This window comes from Cyanistes caeruleus, chromosome 5 (genome assembly GCF_971803275.1).
Source record: "Cyanistes caeruleus chromosome 5, bCyaCae1.hap1.1, whole genome shotgun sequence".
NCBI classification, from domain to species: Eukaryota; Metazoa; Chordata; class Aves; order Passeriformes; family Paridae; genus Cyanistes; species Cyanistes caeruleus.
Window position 1 is genome coordinate 54,935,976 of NC_141705.1, and position 17,452 is coordinate 54,953,427.

General features: G+C 40.0%; 2 long non-coding RNA genes across 2 annotated transcripts in view; one reads left to right on the forward strand and one right to left on the reverse strand.

Annotated features, from left to right (window-relative positions):
• The window catches only part of LOC111928954 (uncharacterized), a 55,732-nt gene extending 42,582 nt beyond the window's left edge, over nucleotides 1-13,150 (reverse strand). Inside the window, exon 1 of the long non-coding RNA XR_002864394.2 lies at nucleotides 12,666-13,150. This is a non-coding gene — a long non-coding RNA (uncharacterized LOC111928954). The remainder of the gene's footprint in view (nucleotides 1-12,665) is intronic.
• On the forward strand, nucleotides 5,775-7,025 carry LOC147653120 (uncharacterized). The gene is made up of 3 exons (XR_015286803.1): nucleotides 5,775-5,860; nucleotides 6,271-6,343; nucleotides 6,643-7,025. It is a non-coding gene; the product is annotated as an uncharacterized LOC147653120 (long non-coding RNA).
• Nucleotides 13,151-17,452: the final 4,302 nt, after the last annotated feature.

A 17,452-nucleotide genomic window follows, 5' to 3' on the forward strand; every position in this document is an offset into this window, starting at 1 on the left:
TTTATGCATCAGAGCCATTATCAAGTTGCAAGGGATGCAGGATACCCTCCATAAAAATCCTGGACAGTTTGTCAAAGGCCTGAACTGGGGAGCCAGCCTCTATTTCCTTGAAGAAGGACAAAGCAGCCTTTTGTCCCCACAGTTCCCAAAGTAACATAATCAAAACCCTAGGGAAGAAATGAACTCTCATTTGCCAGTGACCTAAGACACCAGAAATTATAAACAACTCAAATCCCTCAGATAATTGTTTCTCTAACAGCAACCAACAAGTGATGAGAAACTGGTAATAAATGCATACATTTTCACTTCTACTTGGAAAATAGCTCAGCAGAGAAAGACCAACACCAACTGCCTATGTGCAACGTATGCTCTGAGCATGGCAGTGGCCTGAGAGGGTGGAGGATGGTTGGAAAAGGAATAAATATCACAGTAAGTCCTCCCCATCACTGTATCTCCTTATCAGACCTGCTGGGGTAATTTAGGGGTCTGTCTGACTTTCTGTAAGGGCCTCATGGCAGACTTCTCTGAGCTGCCAGCTTAGTCAGACTGTGCTGAAGGAAATCAATTGCAGAGCAAATGATTATTGGAAGGAACAAATATGAGCTAATGCCTTATCTGTGTGTGCTGCTGATTTCTTACTGGCTCATACACCAAATATTTTAGGCCTAGGGAAAAGGTTGTTAGAAACATCTTGATAGAGCTGAGTTTGATTTTGCTATATGCAGTGCCCTCCATGCTGGACATGTTCATTTGGAAAGGTCAAGACATCCCATAGTTAGGATTTAACATACAATGTGTACTCATCTCTAGGATGCCCTGATCAGACAGAGCAAACACAGGACACTGCACACCTGCTCTTTAAAGTAATTGATGCCTTTATATTGTAACTCAATATCTGTACCTCTGTCCTCTGGTGATTGACCAGCTTGAGACATTCCCTTCAGAGGTAAACAGCCTGAAGGCTTGGTAAAGGTCTTGTGGTCCCAAGATGTGGTCCAAAACAAGTCAGAAAATGTTTCAGCCAGCTACCAACATAACTGACATAAAATAGAGTTTCCTTTAGGGTAACAAAAATTAAACTTTAGTCTTTAATTATCCATCAGTACTATTACTTGCCCTCTTTTCCTGTAGCTCTGAAACAAATGCTATTTAATTTCATTAATACTGGAATGATGGACATTTACTACATTTACACCTACCTCCACTGCAAACAAAGGAGGGCAGAGATTTAAAAGCATTCCTGTCAGATCACTTTTGGGGTATCTTGTCACTGTTGCAACTCATAAATTTTAAAGGGGACAGTTCTCATCTCAGAAAGCCCCACAGTTTTAAAAAAAAAAAAAAAAAAAGAAGAAAAAGAAAAAACTCCAGTACTCTGAAGATGCAATTAAGAATGCAGTAACACAATTGTGTTATGTAGTTATTGCTCCAAAGTGTACACTGCTTGGATTTTGACCTTTTAAAACTCCATTAAGCTATGTAAATACAGTATCAAGGAATGTGCACTGCTCACAAGCAGTTTGTAGCGTGGCTTGGATGCCATACTGCCAGTGGGCTGACACTGATGAAGCCTCTTTATTGATCTGCACAGAACAGACCCACCGTGGAAATTGTGTTATGGCCCCCCTCCCCCTTTATTGTCATATGTCTTTGACTTCATCCTGTGGGTCAGCCACACAACAGTGCAAAACCTCTTCCCAAACAGCTAACTTAGAAACTGAATTAACACATTTGCTATTAAGGCTTAGCTTGTTCCCACAGCCAGGAGAAGGACAAAGGAACAAAGGGATGCTTATGTACATCTCCCATGACATCGCAGCTTTTCCATGTTTAAATTATCTGCCTTCTGCTCTACTGTAGCAGCTCTTTATTTTGTTTCTTCACATAAGCATTTATCTGATGCATTAGGAAGAATGAATAGTTTGGCAATCAAAGGACCAGATGTAGAAGTGGTTTTACGAAGCAGCTGAATTATTTCCTGCAGATAAATCACCTGGGCCATGACCTTTTCTACCCTCATTCACCCACCTAACTTCTATTGAAAATGCTCACTGTTCCCAAATATTTACCAGATAATTGATGACAAGGAAATAAACCAACACTTCTCCCAGATTACCATCATACCCCTGACACAACAACACAGTCTCAGAGTGATCAATTTATGTCTGCAGATTTTTAAAAGAGGAACAAAAAAATTCTCTTCAAACTTAGCAATACAGAAACACTATCAGGAAGCCAAAGGGCCCAGGCTACACAGATTTCTTCACTCACCATATGCTACAATTGCTTTCTTCACTGGTCTTTTCGATAGTATTTTAAGTTTCATCATCCTTCCTGGGACAATAAACAAGTGAGTAATCTAAGCATCAAATATAAAAAATTTGATTTCAAGACCAATAGTTCTATGGCAAAACTGGACCCAGAGGACTAAAAAATGAATCTTTAATTAAGGAAAAAAATAGAAACAAAAACCAACCCTCTCTGAAAGTCTCCTCACAAACATAATGAGGCTGACAAGTTTATTTTAACAATAAATTTTGAGCAACTTTTTTTGCTTTTTTTAGGCAACATGCTTGGATGAAGCCAGAGGGGATATGAATCATATGTAGGCAGACCCCTGTAGAAATACATTTACTGTGCAATGGATGCATAGCTGGACAAACCAAAGCTCCAACAAGAATACCCTTGCACACGGAGTGAACTCAGCCTTTTTTCAACTGTACCTGAGAATCCAGAACTAAGACGTGTGAGAGCTGAGCTGCTTTCTGTGGCCTTACATTCAGCTCAGAGCTGAACTCTGAGTGTAGGTGAAGCCTAAACAATGCTGAATAGATGCTATCAGGCCCTATCTGGCTAGGAGGAGATTGGTAAGGACACAATCTACATTCATCCAGGTTAATATATAAAGTGTGATTTTGGCTGATCTCTTTAGGGTAGCAAGCACGGTATGCAGCCTTTGCACCTGTAACAGACCCAAGAGATCCCCAGCACAACACCCCCCCCAGTCTCTTTCTCTCTCTGACAGGTAGAAAAACATTGGCAGTATCATCCTAGGGGGAACCTCTGTTGGAGCAATAAGGGAGTGGAAGAAATAAAAGCCAAATACACACAGAAAGCAGTGGCCAAAGCAAGGTGGCATCAAAAACTTGTGCATGTCAGGAATAGCACAACATGCCTGCAGTGAACACAGCTGGGAGGACACGTGAGTAGAAGGAGAGGGAAGCATTTCCAGTTTGGACGTGCCCCCAGGATTTTGAGTCATGACACATGCAGCTTGCCAGAAGTACTCCTGCAAAGGCTAAAGAAGGGGAAGGTGAATCATTTTAGACATTTTCTCACATTATTTAAGCTCACAGCTGAATTTGGTTCAAGCTCTTGTGTCTGAGAGGTAGAAGCCACGCTGCTGCTGCTGTAGCCATAAAAATCACAGAGCCCACCCAAGGTCTGTCCAAACCTAGCTCAGTCATGTGGGGGCATTTACACAAGGCTTTGCTTTCCAACACTGCCAAAATACAACCCAAGCTACATCAGAGAGGCAAGAGCTGAGAAGGGCTTTTATACAACCGTTTCTCACCTAAACCACTCAACTCTGTTAAAGCATTTTTATCAGTATTTTCCCCGTGCTGGGGGCTTTGCAGAGCTCTTTGCTGACTACAAGAACCAATGTAGTCTTAGCATGTCTTTAACACATTTCACAGTTACCCTAAACCAACAGAAGCACTTCATCCAGTCCATACAAAGCGCCCATAGCAAAGAGCTATCAGCTCTTCCTCACCCTCCCACTCGAACTGAGATGCAGCACACTCCTTTACTACAGCAGAGCAGATGACACCTAATTTTTCTAGGTATCCTTCTTCCAGCTGCACAATCCTGTAGAGTCCGCACCAGAAGCTGTCCTTGATTTAAGGACTACGTTTCTTCATCTTGCTAAAACCACTGCTTCACCTATGGTAATTTTTTCCTGCACCTCCCTAGTAATCTTTCTGGGCAAGATTCTTCACTGATGCAAACCAGTGGAGCCACATTGATTTCAGCAGGGCTCTGCTGGTTTTGTCAACTGAAGACATGTTTCCTCTGGCTACACATTGCTCAGTGGCTTTCCCCTTTTCTACTGGCAAGTTACAAAGCACTGTTTGCAATTATGCATTTCTATCACAATGTACAGATAGGAAATTAGTCTTCTGAGGCTTTCCCTCAGTCCCCCTGCACTCCCTGCTCAGTCCTTGAAAAGGCCATTTGAGCATGCAATATTAATCATCTGCTGTGCAATAATCTTGGAAAATGTAATATATTCTGGCAAATCACAGGGCCTCCAGAGGAACTGCCTGTCTCTGAACAAGCAGCTCTCATCCATTATCAGGGAGTGACGAACGCAGCTCCCCACTTATTTGCCCCATCAGCATGCAAACAGCGACTCAATTCAGTTGTGAGGAATGGGAGGAAATGATCTGTGTTAATAAATGGTGAGAGCATGAGATCGTCCGATTTCAGAAAATACGATCAAAACCACTGAACTCCCTTCGTTGTCTCATTTGATACCTTCCCCTTGCTGTTAATGCAGCACTGGGAGTAATTAAGCTTCTGGAAGAAGTTTCATAATGAAATCACATCACTCAAAACAATTAAGACAAGCATTTTGTGCACATTGTCATCTGCCTTCACTAGTGTTTAAAGGTCAAAGAAACATTTAATTAGGGAAAAAAAGAGAAGATAAAAAAATAAGTAAACTGCAGTACGCTCTGTGGCCATGTCTGAGACCAATGAGTGCAAAGGCTAAGGGTTCAAGCAAACCAACACGCAGAATCCCATCCATCTAGATGGCAAATGTGATGGAAATTACTAATCATGTTCTGATTGTGTCTGGAAACCTTAGTCAGAGGGTAGAGCCTTCATATCCTACATGCTATAGGGCAATGAGGAGATGTGCTGCCCAGGTCCCAAACTGCTTATGGTCTGATCACACCTATAGATAATAAAAAGAGAGGTCAAAGAAGATTTCAGGAGTAGTAACCAGATGAGGATTACCAAGAAATGGACCCAGATAGCCCTTAATGTAAACCACTCTTATTGAAATGACAAAGCTCTTTAAGTAGGAAAAAAGTCACCAAAATGTAAATTTCAATTGCACAAAAAATGCACCTAAAATTCTGCCAACTTCTCTGGTCCTCCCTCTCATTACATTTCTTGCTGGGAAGAGTGGTAAATTTGCAATCATGTGAAACTTGTTCTCACCAGATTTTGTTTATTTGGTGACTGGTTTCAGCATGGATAAAAGAACCAGTGGTGGAATCAAGCTTTAAAGCACTTCCTCATCTGCTTTTATCAGCATACTTTAAAAGAATGTAATTAGACTTCAGCAATAATACCCTCTTAATTATAGCTACAAGCCCCCTCAGATGGGGAGGAAAGCACATTCATCTTTACTGTTCCTGAAGTGCACTAAGTGATGGGAAATAAGTGAATTTATGGAGCTCTTACAAATAGCTGTCAGATGCACTCCTACTTATTTTTATTCAGTTGAATTTGTTTCTCTAGATGAAATTGCCAGAAATTTACTCTCAGGAGGAACAAAGTAACTTTTTCTCTCAGACAGTCAGCCTGGATGTTCGATTAGATATAGTGATCACCTGGTTTTAATGAGCCAAGGGGAGGGGGAAATCAGGCTGGTATAGGACATGGCTGGGGAAGACTATTTTCAGGTGTGTAGCAGGATGAACAAGCATCACATTAAAACATACATGTCTTTAGTGCTTTTTCTTAGGGTGCAAGGTGCTTTCAAGTCAGGAAACAGAAAACAACCTTTCCATAGCTTGGGAGTAACATGTTTTGGAGTGGATGTGATTCTGTTCACTAGTGCCAGGTAGTTTCAGAGCAGTTAAAATGCTATCACCTGCAGTCATTTTAATTTACCATTGCATTATGCTCAGATACCTTCTTGTGCTATTTGCAAAGGATCTGCTGGGTGCACAGCCTGACCAGTCCAGATGTACCATTTTAAAAGTCACCTCTCACAAGGACATCACTTCCATCTCAGCCTGCATCCCCACAATGGAGAGGAGAGGTTGGGAACAAGCCATCACCCTCAGGACTGATCTCCATTTTCAAAGACAGTGTAATCAATGCTTGTATCTGGCAATGAGAGCAGGCAGACATTTTTTTGCAGAACGCTTTTTCCTCAGCAGAGAATAACAGTTTTTAAAATCAAAACATTTCACGGGAGGATGTCAATTTTAGGAGGGTTTTTTTGTTTTTTCTTGTGTTTTTTGACAGGAAGATGTTTAAATGAACCATTTCTATTTTCTTGTTTGGTTTTGAAAAGGCATGAATGTTTCATTTCAATAATGTGAGTGCATTTTGTTTCTACTTTTCTAGTTCTATTTGTTTCAGCTTGCATGGCATAATAAAATATGTACGATAATATTGAGTTTACACACCTCCTTCATTACATGTATCCAGCATATAATTTTTTTAATAAATTATATAGTTCATCTATTATCCAAATGAAATATTTTTTTTATTATTGAATGAGATGCTTCCATGCTAATTGGGGGAACAGAGTAGAACAGATCTAGATGAATAATTTTTGAAAGTTCAGAATTCATTTTTACCAGCATTTCTGATTTGTGACCTTTCTTTGACTAGCAACCTATGAAAGCCACGACTTCTGCCAGTGGAAGGTGGACTGTCTCTCTCAGGCCTGTTTGAACCCAATAGAATGTACCACTGCCTGGATTTTTCCTGTCATGGATTGATTCCTAGGACTCCCTCAGCAGAGGATATGCCTTTCCCCTCCTCAGTGTGTAAATATGATCTATGAGATGCCAGCTGAAATTTAGAGTACATGAGCACAAACACAGAAAAGGGGTTGAACAATAATCCATCCTGTATGTTGCTGCTCCTCCTGCTGTGTCCCTGCAAATCAGAGCTGCTCTGAGGTACCTATTAAGTGGATCTTTTGTAACATGGGAAAACTTCCAGTTTGGGGGCATTGATTATTCAAAATTAATAAAGTGAAGACAAATACACTCATCGGCTGACTGTTCAGTACAAAATGTGATGAAACACAATTTCTCTCCTCCCTACTAAAATGAAGTCAGAAAAATATTTAAGATAGCATAAAATTCCACTGCTATATTAGCAGAAATGTACACAGAAGGGGAAGAGGTATAGAGCTCATGGTGTTCTGAATAAATTCTCTTAACTTTGTTAACTTCAAATTAAGGGAACATATAAACCCATGCTTTGGAAAAGATGCTTAGTTTTACTGTTTTCAGTCTTCTTCACTAACTACTGCAAAAATAAAAGATAATTTCTCAGTGATATCCTGACCCTTTTTTTATAACTGCATTTTGATTATGCACAATATTGTCCTGTAAAATTACATTTCCTAATCAATAAGAATGACTAAAATAATTTCAAAGTACCATTTAAATCCAGCCCTAATTTAATTTCACCCAGCATCTGCTTAAGCATGCCACTTAGCATGCAATTTCATTCCAAAAATTGGATCTGTCAAAATAGCATTCTGGAGGACTATGTTTACTGTATCTTAGTAATCCTGCGTCACGAGTGCTCCCTTTAGAAGTGAAAGGATTCCTTTCCCTCAGCTGCTTCCCTTGATAGCAGTCTGGTCCCGGTGAATAATTTGTTTGTTCCTTTTCACACATCAACATGAGTAATGAATTTCCAACAAGTCTCACAGACTGCTTCTAATTGCCTCGTGAATGCAATCACTGGCATGTTCTAGGATGCTGGTTTCCTCCACATGAGATCAAGAATACTCTGTGCTTTCCTCCACAATCCTCCTTTTAACTTCCTTGATCTGATTTCCAGAGTTGTCCACATATCACTAGGGATGGCAGCAGCTGGTCCTATGGTTAAAGTCTGGCCTTCCATGCCATTGTCAGCAAATCTCCACTGAGGTACCAGCCATGGTACAAATTTAACAAAAAACCATTTAACAAATCTGCTGGTGATCTGTGACTCCTGGTGTCTCAGTTGACAGGACAGGATCAGAAGTCTCCACGGTCAAAATTAGAAGTGCTCCAGCTGTTTTGCAGTGTTCTCGGTCAGTAACATATACACCAGAAGCACACACTGCTTTGTTCATGCTCTGGAGCTAATGGGAGCAGCAAAACTTATGTCAAGGTCCAAAATAAGCCCCTGGTTTTAAATAGTTTTGCACCAAGGACAGATAACCTAAGCCAGATTCTCTTTCCTTGGTGTTTCAGGGGAAGCTAATGACTCTGAGTACCTCAATTTTTGGACATCAGACTTGATGCCATCCTCAAAGTGGGTGGAACAGAGAAAGAGCAGAGCACACATCTCCAAACATTAGACCTCTTTGAGGCATTTTGTTTTGTGTTTCAACCACCACTTCTCACTTTCAAAAGACTCAGATGTTTTTTGACAAAGTCATTTTTCAGTGTAGCACTGCATTAAAAAAGCAAAAGAAAAATATGAATATCTAGGATGTTCAGAAATCTTTTATCATGTCTAATAATAAACCAAGGATTAGTTTTCTTGTCATTCAGCTAAATATTTTGAATTGCAAAAGTTTCTAGCTGAGTTTGTTTTCATGTAGCTTTAAAAGCACAACCCAGACACTTCTTTAGAATGCACAGGTGAGCAACTGACATTTTCTAACCTGATTGCAATTATTTTGGCACACATTTTATGCTGTAATTAATTATAGCATGGGTCAAAAACCAGAGACTCTAGAGAACCATCACTCCTCTAAATTCTCCACTATGCAAATGTAATTATTTTGCATTTCACTTTTTTTTTGGTTGGTTTGGTTGCTCTCTTATTTAATTAAGCAACTTGGAAGAATGGCTGAACGCAAAAAAAGTGTTTAAAAGGGATATATTATTTTCAAATCTACAGAAAACCCTGTGCAGGTGAGGTGCACAGTTTGATATGTGACAGTAATCTCATTAAAGAGGATTAGGAGTTAAGAAGCCCTCTCTTACTTTCTTTTAGGTGCAGTATCAGTGTGGGCGCTCCTCATTTGCTTATGTGCAAAGTAAAACAGGTTAGCTTTTTTTAGCTTTGCTGCTGTACCTCTTCCTGAGGTGCCCCGTTTAAAAAATGGATCCTTACATGACCCGACTTTCATTGTTGTAATTCTTAACCCTGCTTCCCTTTACCTGCTGCATCAGCTTGCTCTGGGCATTCAACAGCAGTCACATCCAAGAGTCACCTCCAGAATTTTGTGTATGGGCTATTGCTGCCTTTGTCTTTGCCAGAGGGGGTAAAAATCAATGAACCACAAACTCACACTCCCCAGGAATTCTGCACCATCCTAGGGCTATATTCCCTGCCTCATCGTGGCATAACCTTTCTTCTCTGGGCAACCTGCTCCAGTACTTCACTGTTCTTTGATTAGTACCTTTCTTCTTGGAAAGCCTGCAGAAATTGGATACAATTTTCCCCTGCTTTGGTCGGTCTTTTTTTGAACCATTTGATCTCCTGGACTGCTTCTTGAGCATTTGGTTCATAATCTTTCAGTGTCATGGTGAAAATACAAGAAATTCTTTATCCCTTGATGCACTTCTGCCACGACCAGATATCTTTTTTAGAGAGTATCTTTGCACAGCTGGAAGATGTGAGCTTTGGGCAGAATTGGGTGATCTGAGCTACATGGGATAAAGGTGAGCCTAGAAGAATATGAGTAGCACCTTTCTTCATGGGAAAATTTGCTATCAAAAAACCCCCAAATGCTGTGCAAATAAGCTCACTTCACACATGTTCGCTCACTTCACACATGTTCTCTGAGAGGCGAAAAACTCCTCATAATTGTAAATTTTATAACTTTAATGTTGTCAAAGCCAAATGACAGTTTTCATTCTGAAAATCGTTTCATGTTACATTCTATAATACTATATTTATTTTTTAATAATCTTGGAGAAACAGAAAAAAATTCCATGGTTTTGGGTTTTTTTTGGGTTTTTTTTGGTCCATTTTCTTGAGCTCAGACAAGCCTTTTAAGCATTTTCTCTCATGGAGAATTTTCAAATAGTCAGCTTTAGGTCTTAACTAAAAAAAGGTGGATGTCAAAAATCACAACCTGTAGTGCTCTCAATAAAAATAAAGTTCATTCAAGATCTGAAAATATTTAATTGCACTGCTTGGTACATTGCAAGTCTGCAGCTCTCATCTGTCAGATACTGCAAGCTTGTCATACCACAGCAAAGTATTGGTCATGAACACTTTAAAATATTTGTGCAAACCAGCTGGTTTGCATATGGGAAGTTATGTTATTATTCATCAACACTGCAATTTTACAGTTCCTGGGAAGACAGCAGTGTGCTTAAACATTTCTGGCTGCACTGGTGGAGTTTCAGATCACTTAACTGTTGGTATAATCTTTACGTAGCTTCACATAATCTGTTAGAACTAAATTATGCCATGTCTTCCTGCTCATATTATTTTACTTCTAGTAATATGTCATTCCCATTCATTTAGAATCCCTAGAGTCTGCAGCTGAGAGCTCTAATTAGGTGTGTCTACAACTCTGGAAATTAGGTCTTCCATCTTATTTTCATGTTTGGATTCAATTTACTATGTTGAAACAATTGTTTTGCTCTGGGATCTATCAATGTTTTCTCTTTCAGGGTAAGAGTAGAACTTGGACTGGTCACAAAAAGTAAATGACTGTGGGCATCTTGCATGAAACCTACAGTTTGCTTGGTGATTCTTGTGTTTTTTCAATGCACATGAGCTCACACAGAGCAATGCCATCACATATCTTTTATGGGCCTATTTTTAGACATGGTTTTGTTCAGGATGTGAAATATTTTTTGCAGGAATTTAAGAGCTCCTGCAGCACACACTCTGTAATTTCAAGGCCACCTAGGATTTCTTTTTTATCTCTCTTTTTGGCACAATGCAGACATATGTTTAGATATCATCCTGCCTGTGCTAATATGAACTAGTAACATTAAGAATTTCACTGGGTTTTTTTTTGTTTTTTTCTGGAAAAACAATACAGTGCTTTTCGAAGACACTTGGTTAATTTCCTTTTAGTTTCCCTGCCCTGTCCCCATCATGTCTGGACAGGTGAAAGCAGAGGTGAGCCTGAGGCAGCTCAAGGTTTAGAGCTCGATAAACCATCCCCAGCAGGGCTGAGCGTGGCAGGCTGGTGCTTCCCTGCACCCCAGAGTAACTTTAAATGTGGCAGTCAGGTTCATTTTTTTTTTTTCTGTACTGTCTATGGTCAGTGTCAGGGAGAGCTGTTTGTTATGGATGTGTCCAAATGAAGGATGACTCCTGCCAGGCCTTTGACAGAGGCGAAAAAAGCCTCATTTCCTGGCTAACCAGGAAAGACAGAAGTTCTGAATACATTTATTGTTAAAACATGCTGTTACTTGGGTTTCGAGCTCATTTGTGCATGAACTGTCATTTGGTTTTGTAACTGTGCAGTGACTACGGAACTGACCTAAGAATGGGTTTTCATTGAAGGTGGTACAACATGAAAACAAATAGTAATAACAGCCACTAATGCTTTGGACTGCACATTCAGTCTCCGAGTGGCCCAGAATTACACTCTTAGCCAAATGGAGAGAATGCTTTTGTTTCCAAAAGCAGCTTGCTTGGTCAGGAAGTGTGTGAAAGCCTAGGGTAAGTTATGAAAATAACTCCCAAATATATTGATTCTCCATCCCTTTCTGAGCCCCAGCACTGCCAGGTGTTGTCACATGCTGGAAAGCAGATGGGGTCAGTTCCTTTATCTTTCTGGCCTTTGCTGTTACAAGAAAAGGATGCAGCACTGAAAATGTAAATGTAATCTAATCAGGGTTGTTGGTACCCAGAGCATCGTGAGGAACAACAAAATCCCAACAGCCTAAAGTGGTCACACACAGAGCATTCAGCACCTACAACAACCTCCTTCCCAGAGCACCTCCCTTGGGAAGCATCCCTCCCTTCCTATTTCCCCACACAGAGGCCGTCTGCAGCTTGGACACTGAAAACCAATCAGCTGCAAAAAAATGCCTTGGACACTTCAAACTGGGCCCCAAAAATGGAAATATCACCTTTTGTTTGTTGCCTTCAGCTGATACAAAATAGGTGCATGCATTGGGAATCTGGCTGCTAAACTCTGATGTGAGAATCTGTACTGAGCACCTGCTTTTCCTTAAGTAGTACATCTTGACAAATTACATAATCAAGAGCATAGTGATCCAGAATGAATCTCACAAAGATTAAGTCATGTTCTAGTACATCCAGCACAGAAGTGGGGAAAAAAAGAAAGTCTTTTAAGCACAAAGACTATGGCAAACTGAAGTCCTGTACACTTGGCAATCTCAGTAATCCACAAGGAGAAGTTAAATAATGACAGAGTATACACTTGAATCCTGCAGTTTGTGGTCGTGAGGCCACATGTTGGCAATTCCTGGTATTTTCTGCTTTTAAAGAGGATGAAGATTCTCACCTCCTGCTGCCTTAGTATGGGGTGACTGCAGGCCTGCACTTAGCAGATCCAGAGAGAGAGCAGCAGGGCCTTCTGAGATTTCTGGTCCTGTAACAACTTCTAAATCATCACAGTGCTCCCCCAAACTTACTTAGCCACATTTTTCAATCATTGCAGGAGTCCAGGTGGAGCACTTTATGTGCATTTGATTAAGCAGTGAATAAAGGAAGAATATGGCTCGCTCAGTACGTACCTCAGAAGGTGTGAATGCTCGGCCTGCCTGCCAGTTAGCTGCTTGTGCATGCAGAGAGCAGCTTATATTCACTCTGAATGCTTTTGTTAGATAATATGAAAAAAACACATTGCCACATGTGTGGAAAATGCTGTTCTCAAAGACTCCTCACTTGGTCAAATCTGAGCTCATTTTCACCAGGATCCCCACAGGGCTATCTCAGGGAGGCCTGCCTCCCCTGCCAAGCTGGTTCTGCTGGCAACTGTCTCTTGTGAACTTCCTATAAAACCTCTGACAAACTGAAGATTATTCTAAACACCAGGAGAAGTGCATTCTTTCCCCCTCTAACACTGCATGTATTCACGTTTGCAGTATGAATTATATTTGCTCCATGTTTGCTCTAGCTCTGCAGAAGAGTTCCAATTCAGGCAGAAATAACAAAAGTGCTAATATGACATGTATCATTCAAACATGCTGCTGATCTTCACTCCGGGTGCCAACGCATTTAAACTGTGATTTAATACAATACATTAATTAATACAGTTGCATCTTTCTCTATCCATTGCATAGAATTGTCAAGGCAAGTGATCCAGCCAATTTGCAGTGATTAATACATCTCTCAAGCATGTTTCCCTGTCCTGAATCACAAGGATAGTACAAAACCACGCTGCTAGTGCTGCATACCTTTTACAATAACAGCTTAATTCCCCACCCTCCATGGGCCTAGGACACTGGGATGCAGATATCCCTCCAGCATCCCAAACTGGGGCCATGGTACATGGTACCACAATTCTTCTGCTCGAGGAAGGCAGCCAGATTCCGTGAGAGGATACTTCACCTCACCAACTTCACGTGAAAGATGACACATAGTCAGGTAAGCGTTCACATGCTCTCGTTGTCCAGGTTTTAGAAGAGCTGTTTCCATGGAAATAGGTTGTTTCTGTTTATTGATGCCTGTATTCTGCTGGAAACTCTTGTTTCAACATCGTTTTTTTGCTGGACGTGGATGCAGTGCACATCTTGAGGGGTCCTTGTCCTTAACTTCTAATTTTCCTCCTAACTTTATATACAAAAAGTTTAGAAGATCAACCACTAATCAACAGAAAAGATTTGCAATACATGCATGGGTTTAAAGAAAAATAGTACTAAAATATAATATAGCATTAAAAATAATAATATAGCATTAAAATATAAAGCAGCATTAAAAACATGCTGCTGATTTTAATAGTAACACATCAGCAAAGCAGATTAAACATTTTTTTTCTGTTTCTTCAGATTTTCTGTTCATTTTAAAAGTCCTCCTCAGAGAAAATAATTTTAAAGAAAAAAATAACAAGTTAATAGGAAAAAAAGCACTTTGTCAGAAATAATTCTGGAATGTCTTAGCATCCTCTCAAAAAGCTAACCATTTCTCTTGAAAAAAAAAAAAGAAAAAAGGAAAGTTTTGTTTTTTCTATTTTATTTCCCCCAAGGGGAACAATAACAATCTTTAGCAAGTTGACATAAGAGAGAGGGAAGAAATTCCATTGAAAAATATAGCAAGAAACCAGGTATTTTCAACCACATGTCTTCACTAGTAACCTAACATGTCACAGGACTGTAGCAGCAGGTCCAGGAGAGACAGAGCAGCAGAGACAGGACCAGTTATAGAACATATATCAAAGAAAAGACAGACACCAAAGAAAAGTGTATGGCTTTTTCCTTACTGTTTTGCTATCTGTCTTATGACTGCATGCAATGTCTTGATAGTGGTGAAGAAGAAATAATAATAATAATAATAATAATAATAATAATAATAATAACAACAACAACAACAACAACAACAATTTTTTCCACTATAATCTGGGGAATCTGAGAGGAAACTAGTGGGCTGGGTCTAATAATGCCTTTGGGAAAAAGACTAGTATTGTTTTCATTTTACACATTATGAAAATGATAGATGACTTGTTTAAATGATGCAATCGGGAAAATAAGTTTCCCTCTTCACTGCAGAGGTTTGGCATCAAATATCTCAAATAAGGTAGTTTTGTAATACATGAGGGAGCTGCATTTGGGGAAGAAGTATTATGTCCTTGCAGGACGGCCCCCATAGTTCTCTCTGGACCAGTTAAGTTAACAAACTAACTAAATTCATGAGTTTGGCTGCACAGAGGCACAGATATGAAATGGATCCCAAGATAAACACTGTGCTACAAACACAGGTATCCAAAACTGCAGCTCCTTAACAGGGGAGATGGCGTGCAGGTTTTGTCATGAAACAAAGGGATTTGGGGATCTAAGTGCTTCTATTCAAATAAATGTATTTGTTCCAGAGGAGCAGAGGTGGTGTGATGATACATTGTAGCAAAAAAAGTACATTGCAATTACATTGTGATGCTCCCATCACAGTCATTAAGTACTCAGATTAGCTTCTCTGTCTCTCTCAATTGCATCAATTAGAGCTCTACATTCAATTTTCTGGGGTAATTTTGTCGGTGTGGCATGATAAAATGGTGCTTTTACCTTCTATATGCTAATTTGCTTACTTGCATTTGTACTGTTCCTTTTATTAGCTATAGTCCTCCTCATTACTGTTGTCCAGACCTTGTCCATGTTATAGCCATATTCATTTGCCTCCTTCCACTGTGCAATGAGAAAGCCCTTGATATCTGATGCAGCTGAAAAATCAGGCACAATTCAGCTATGATTTCTCTTTAATCTGTACTTTCTGGCCCCATCTTTTCTTTCACTTTGTGGAGATTTCTTCAGCCACATCTGAGCATCGCCAGAATAAAAGTGGAAATGTTTTGCTGAAAGCAGCTTTTGAATACATGCTGTGAATTTATCAGCTCTCCTGTGCCAAACCTCTTGAGGTAAAACTGATCCTGCATGTGCAGGATAAACATTCCCTGTTGACATGGTAAGTTAGCAAGCCTGCTGAGTTATCCTGAGTTATTATCTTCTCTAGCACCGGAGGTGGAGATCTGAGGTAGACGCATAGCACCACATCATCAGTATTCACAAATTTGCCATTGGTCTGTGAAATAGTCTGTTATTAAAACATGAAAAGCAAAAGAAAAAATGCCTCAGAAAATCTACCTGGACAACTGTGTATGGAGAACAGAGAATGTGAAGTTTTGCATTTTTCTGTGGCAAGTAGGCAAACAGTTTTCTACATTTATAAATCAAAACAGCAATATTTGTAGCATCTGCTTGACTCTTTTAGCCATCATTATAACAAATGACCATTCAATCAATACTAAAGAGGAAGATTTGTCAGCTTGGCTGCAGAACCTCTTTCTATACCACAGATTAAAATGATTTGCTTTTCAATGACTCCTTTGTACTAAGGATTTGAGCTCTGCTAGGGAAGCTGTTTTGGGGTGTGGGGTTGCTGCAGAGCAGATGCTGGGAAGCTGAGCCCCAGCTCTGCTTTTAATTATGTGGGGACAGACTTCAGAGGTTACACAGCTCCTCCTGTCCTGGGTTGCTGCAGCTTGGCAGCATCCAGCAGCTGCATACAGGACCTGTCCTTGCCACTGCTGAAATGAAGCCACCCGTCTGATGTCTGTGACATCTCTTTATGGGAACTTGAGCCCAGTGCAACTATGGAAATGCAGCATAGACATACCCTGTGCTTAACCCAGTTGGCCACTGGATCCAAAAGGAAAAGGGAGAAAGGGGACACATTCTGAGACATGCAGCCTTTTCAAATGCTGCCATTTTCAGAATTTCATCTGTCCTTACTGCATTTTCTGTTTGTGCTCTGATGAACTTCAAGCATATTGAAGGCAGAAAAGTATTCAGCAAACTGGCTTTGTTATAGGTGGCACCGATTTCCCTCTGGGAAGCTGTCTGCAGATCATTACTTGAAGTTAATGTTATGTACCTGAACTGCAACTTGTACTTCCAAACCTTAATGAAAACACACTGCCTTCTTTCTAAAATGTGTTTCTATTTTATTCATTCATTAATATTCTCAACAACTTTTAAGGTAAGAATATAAAAGGAAAAAATGAAAATATTCTTTAACACTTCTTTGTGGTTTTTTTTCATTGTGATATTCAGATTTAGTCAACAATAGAAGATTAAAGGTGTGAATGCTGTAAAAGAACAACTTTGTGAAGATGCTTGACAGGATTTGGAAAGCAAGAGCCCTTTTTTGCCTTTCTCTGCTCTCTGATTTATCTTCAGCATTGATGTGTCAAAGTTGCCCAAGTCACCTTTTTTTTTTCATTTTTTGTAGGGCAGACTGAGAGAAGGCTGTGTACATTTTATTCTCTCCCTTAGATTAAAACCAAAGACCTACTAAGTCTTTATGGTAGTTAAGGAACATCTTGCCCTTGGTTTCAGTGAATTAATGTATCAGTGTTAGATAATCCTGCTCCTAGATGTCAGTGAAGAGGTGTAGGGGAGTTCAGCCACTGGTCTGGTCCCTTCCCTCCATGGGCTTGTCCAGCTTGTGAAGAGATAAAGAGGGATATCCTGAACCAGAAGACCTGCTTAGCCTTTGCAGACTCTGGGTCAGGTTCTTGCCAGCCCCCAACATCCCATTTGCAGTTATTCTTTCAGTTTTCCTACATGGTCACCCAGCACAAAGCAGAGTTTGTGTCTCATGCTTGGGATGACTTACTATGGGCTTCTCAGCAATCTGAACAAACTAAAAATGGACCACGTAAAATGTTTCTCTTAGCAGATATAATTTGCAGCCAGACTGACAAGATGAATCCAAAGTATAAATCAAACTTTGGAGCACAAATCTCGTTAGTTGCCATGTTAGTAAATCAGCTCACCTAAATAATCTTGAGCTTTTGACAAAGATGCAGCCT